The sequence below is a fragment of the Triticum dicoccoides genome, chromosome 7A (assembly GCF_002162155.2).
Source record: "Triticum dicoccoides isolate Atlit2015 ecotype Zavitan chromosome 7A, WEW_v2.0, whole genome shotgun sequence".
NCBI classification, from domain to species: Eukaryota; Viridiplantae; Streptophyta; class Magnoliopsida; order Poales; family Poaceae; genus Triticum; species Triticum dicoccoides.
This window is the reverse complement of record NC_041392.1, coordinates 137,865,238-137,871,187: the sequence shown is the minus strand read 5'-3', so window position 1 is coordinate 137,871,187 and position 5,950 is coordinate 137,865,238.

The window sequence follows — 5,950 nt, the reverse complement described above, 5'->3', positions numbered from 1 at the left end:
CCCACTCACGTTCTTCACAGTGGTTTCCCCAAGCTCCGAATAAATCTGTATACAAAAAGTTTAGTCGGGGTGGACTTTGGAATTCCACCTCATGGGTTGCCTTCCTTCTCACCCATCATATGGCCCATAGAGTCACTGCTAGCCTGATAAATGCATCGTGTGAGAGAGACTCAATCATAGTAAACAACCAAATTTTAGCACTTGGTTCTATAGTTGATATCATATGCTCAAGTAGTTCGTCATCGACTATCGCCCCGACGTTCCGCTCCAATGTGCTTCAAATGAGTCAAGTTCGAGCGAATTGAAGTTGGCTCAACTCAACTCATATTACAATTAGAGCGAGCTCAAACTGAGTGAAGCTCAAGACCGAGTTGTAGAACATGACTCGTGTTTAGCTTGTAATGATCTCGAGTCGATCTCGAGCTAGTTTCGAGCAAAATGAGATGGTAAAAATTATAAATCTATGGGAATTATTCCAACTAGATACAACACAACATGCCATAATAAAGAACTAAAAATATTATTCCAATCAAAATGATGGTGCATATGCTGGGAACTTTTGCCAAAAACAACTTGACATTTAACACATAGTCGACTATGTACCATAATTTGACCTAAAGCTTCTCCGCACTTTATTAAGCTTTCATGTTTGCTGGTAAATAAATTGGAGAAATCATGGACAACATATATGTTGACAAATTATCGTATTTCCATTTAATATATGACATGGTCATTTAACATAATAATATTATGTCGAGCTATCGAGCTAAAATCGAGCGAGCCAATATTGGCTCAAGATGGGCTTGTTTCTTCGTCGAACTACACAAAGTGTTCAAACTCAGCCTGTTTCTTTTCAAGTCGATATCGAGTCGATCCAAAAGACGAGTCGATCTCGAGCGGCTCATGAGCCTTGAGCTTTTCTTGCAGCTCCACGCTCCATTGAACACTCTACCAATGAGTGTCTCCATAAATTCTCGAACCCACAGAGCCCACAAGTATTTGTATCCGCCATGTTTCGGTGGCAACGAACATCTTGCGTCGGTAGTGACTGCTTAGCCAACCTCCGCAAGAACATTTTCCATGAGGATACATCATTTCCCACAGTTGAAGGCACAACATTCTCATTGAGCGAAGCCTCTCTCCTGGTCCTTGTAGACACTAGCATTTTATATGCAGAACGGACGGTGTAAGCCATTCTTCTTAAAATTCCACAAATAGATTTTTTTAGACAAAATTCCACAAATAGATATTGCATCATTTAACAATTAATGCATCGAAACAGAATAGACATGCGGTGCGTGGTGTGCCAGCCCATGTAAGCATCCAGTAGTTATTAAGCCTTTTATATTTTCATTGTGGGTTTCTGTTCTTCTTTTTTTGCTCCTGTTTATTGGTTTAAACATAATAAACCATGAAAATTTCAAACATTGAGTGGGCATAACGTATTTTAGAAATAGTGAATATTATATATGTGAGAAACAATGAATGTTTTGTAAACGAAATTTAAAAAATTATTTTTATACACAAAACTTGAACATTTTTTATTGAATGTTTCTGTAAGAAAAAATTGTAAAATTTAATAATCAAAAATAAAATAAGTAAAACAGGAAGAAGAAAAATAACTGAAAAGAATAAGAATAAAAACTAGACTAAGGGCCAATTTGGTTCGTGTCCTCGTGCTATTCTGCCTGGCCTCAAGCGTGCCTGGGAATCACTTTGAAGGCCAGGCGCGTATTCAAGTGACGCGCGTGTGCGTCCAGGAGCTGCGGCTTCGCTTAAGCGACTCCCCACTTGGGCCGGCCCATGTACGGATTCCTGTGCCTTTTTTCCTTCGCTGTTTGTTTTCTTCGATGCTTCTGCCGTTTTTTTTTCGTTTTTCTTCAGCAGTTTTTTGCTTCCAGTTTTTCACTGTTTGTCCGGTTTTCTGTTGTTTTGTTCCGTTTTTTTATTTTTCTGTTTTGGTTCTTTTTTTTACGTTATTTTTATTTTTTGTTTCTGTTTTCTTCTCTTTATTTGCATATTATATAAAATGTTTACAGGCATTACATTAAGGAAAATGTTCATTGTATATTATGAAAATTGTTCAACTTTGCATATAAAAATGTTCATCGCATATTACAAAAATGTTCATCATATATTATGAAATTGTTCAAGTTTCTTTACTAAATATTCAATGCGTATTCGACAATTGTTCAGCACATATATTTATATTTTTCAAAAATGTTCACCGTATATTAAGAAATGTTGATCATGTATTATTTAAAATGTTCAATGGATATCACAAATGTTCAATGTATGTTTTTCTAAAAAAATTCAAAAGATTACGATACTTATTGTGTCGCGCCTGAAGTTTATCACCAGAAATTGCTAGCTGTATTTGTTAGTAGGACTCGTTCACTAGAGGTAAGTTGAGAGTTCGAATTCTCGTTGGTGCATAATTTTTTGGTTATTTTTTTACTTGACTAGAGCACGTTTACCTCCTAATGGGCCAGCCCATTTGCTCCGCCTTCAGCGAAGGCTCCGCAATTTGCCGCTGGCGGGCGGCCAATAGGAGCTCCCTTCAAGCGCTTGATGGCTGCCTGGGCTATAAAGTACAGTGGATACTTCTAGTAGATGACCCCATAAACTGTTTTTTCTAGTACTAATAGCTTCCCAGGCCAGGCTAGAACCAAACAGTTGTCATGCTAGGCTGCCTAACCAGACAGAAAAATATCGAGCTTCCATGTCCACGCCAGGCACCATTATTGCCCAGGCATGAGGGTCAGTTTAGTTCGCTTCCTCACGTCTTTGCGCCTGGCCTGGAGCTTGCCTGATAGTAGCCTGCAGATTGTTTGAATTGTGTCCTGAGTAAGAAACAGCTTGCCTGGCCTGAAGCATCTGTCATATTAATTTTTCGTTGGTGCATAATTTTTTGGTTATTTTTTTAATTGCCTAGAGCTCGTTTACCTCCTAATGGGCCAGCTCATTTGCTCTTCCTTCAGCGAAGGCTCCGCAATTTGCCGCTGGCGGGCGGCCAATAGGAGCTCCCTTCAAGTGCTTGGTGGCTGCCTGGGCTATAAAGTACAGTGGATACTTCTAGTAGATGACCCGATAAACTGTTTTTTCTAGTACTAATAGCTTCCCAGGCCAGGCTAGAACCAAACAATTGTCATGCTAGACTGCCTAACCCGACAGAAAAAAATCAAGCTTCCATGTCCACGCCAGACACCATCATTGCCTCGGCATGAGGGTCAGTTTGGTTCGCTTCCTCACGTCTTTGTGCCTGGCCTGAAGCTTGTCTGATACTAGCCTGCAGATTGTTTGGATTGTGTTCTGAGTAAGAAAAAGCTTGCCTGGCCTGGAGCATCTGTCATATTAATTTCTGGTTGGTGCATAATTTTTTGGTTATTTTTTACTTGCCTGGAGCTCGTTTACCTCCTAATGGGCCAGCCCATTTGCTCCGCCTTCAGCGAAGGCTCCGCAATTTGCAGCTGGCGGGCAGCCAATAGGAGCTCCCTTCAAGCACTTGATGGCCTGGGCTATAAAGTACAGTGGATACTTCTAGTAGATGACCCCATAAACTGTTTTTTGTAGTATTAAGAGCATCTCCAACAGCCGCCCTAAAGTAGCGTCGCGCCGCAAATTAGGCCGTTTTAGCGCGCGCAACGCGGCGGGTCGCTCCAGCGGGCGCGCAAAAACGGCGCGCGCGCTATAACGGGTTGGGCGCGCGGTCGAAAACACTTAGCCACGCGGTGTATTTCGGACGCCCGCTGCAGCGCGCGGCACACTCCAGCGCTCGCGCCCGCACTTTCTCTCCCACTTCCACCCCCCGTCCGGCCGCGCCACCGCCGCCGCCCGCGCCCCTCGGCGACCGTTCAGGCTTCCCCGGCCTATCCCCGCGCGCCCGCGCTTCCACCCCATCCCCTCCTAGTCCCGCCGGCGCTTGCGCGCCTCCGTCGTCCGAGGAACAGCGCCCGAGCGCTCGCTGCCGCGCCGCGCCCGCAAGGTGTTTGACAAAACGCCTACAAGGTATGTATTGCTCAAACTTCATGAATTTGATGCATGTTTTGAATTGTAGTTTTTATAGTATAGTATTGAACATTGTAGATGAGTTCGTCGTATGATTCTTCCGAAAAAGAATTTGATATGGAAGAGGAGGAGGATCTTGCAATGATCCTAGCTATGCATATAAAAAAAACCGAAGCACGGTGGTTCGGTTATGGGTCGGCAGAAAATTTGGAGGGATAGGATCGATGCCCACAACAGATTGATCAGGCATTATTTTGCGGAGAATCCCATATACCCCGAGTCGTATTTTCATCGCAGGTTTAGGATGAGCACCGAGTTGTTCAGGCGCATTGCAGAGAAACTAGCGAGCCATGACCATATTTTCAGCAAAGGAGGAATGCCGCCGGAGAGCTCGGGCATAGCACCTTTCAGAAGGTGACAGCCGCTTTGCGTATGTTGGCATACGGTATACCGGCCGATCTTGTTGATGATCACTTGGCTATGGGTGAGAGCCAAGCCATCATGTGTGTCAAGCGCTTTGCAGTGGGAATTGTGCAAGTGTTTGGCGAGGAGTATTTGAGATCTCCCAATGCTGAAGACGTCGCAAGGCTATTGGCGATGAACAAAGCTCGCGGTTTTTCTGTCATGCTTGGCTCAATAGATTGCATGCATTGGAGTTGGAAGAATTGTCCAAAGGCATGGCATGGGCAATTCCACGGCCAAAAAAAGGGTTCCACTATAATCCTTGAAGCGGTGGCCGATCAAGAGACTTGGATTTGGCATGCATTCTTTGGAATGCCTGGATCTTTGAATGACATCAATGTTGTCAACCGGTCACCACTGATGAATAAGATTACAAACGGTGAGTTTTCACCGGTGCAGTTTGTAGCAAATGGCCGTACGTACAACTATGGCTATTATCTAGCGGATGTCATCTATCCAAAGTGGCAAACCTTCATGAAGCCGTTGAAAAAGCCGGAAGGTAAGAAAAATCTTGACTTCCACAATGCTCATGCGGCGGCTAGAAAAGATGTGGAGAGAGCATTTGGGATTTTGCAAGCCCAATTTGCTATTGTGAGAGGACCGGCTAGATTTTGGGATTAAAAAATGCTTTGGTACATCATGCACGCTTGTGTGATCATGCACAACATGATCATCGAGAATGACCGTGGCCAAGATTTAGACTACTCACAGTATGAGCTCTTGGGATATCCCGTGCGAGTGCGACGAAGGGCTGAAAGGGTAGCCCGTTTTATTGCCTCCTATCATGCCATTCGGCGTCCCGCAACGCACAATGAACTTCAGAATGATTTGATTGAAGAGTGGTGGGCATGGCATGGACGACAAAGAGCATAATAATATCTGCATTCGACATTGTATTGTTCATGAACTATTTGTTGTGTTTATTGCATTTGTTGTACTGAACGATAAACTATTTGTTTGAGTTGTAATGATAACGAAATTAAACTATTTATTGTTGATTTATTTTGTTTGTTTGGTTATTTTTGCTCATAATACATGTATATGTGGTTTGTGCGGTGCGCGCGCGCTGTGTTTTTGCGCTCTGCTGGAACGGCGCGCGCGCACTGCATTATAGCGCGGCTGCTGGAGCCAGCGCAGGCGGGCACGCTAAACCAGCCAAAGCGCGCGCAGCAAACAGGTTTTTTACGCGCAGCGCTTAGCGCGGCTGTTGGAGATGCTCTAATAACTTCCCAGGCCAGGCTAGAACCAAACAGTTGTCATGCTAGGCTGCCTAACCAGACAGAAAAATAGCGAGCTTCCATGTCCACTGCCAGGCACCATCATTGCCCAGGCATGAATCTGTGGACAGAAACCAAACTAGCTCTAAAACTTTCCGCAAACCGACAAGACCCAAAACCGGGAAAGCACTACTGCTACTTGGGCCGGCCGCAATTCCTCACTCATTTGTATTTGCCCAACAATGTGCCACAGTGAAAGACCA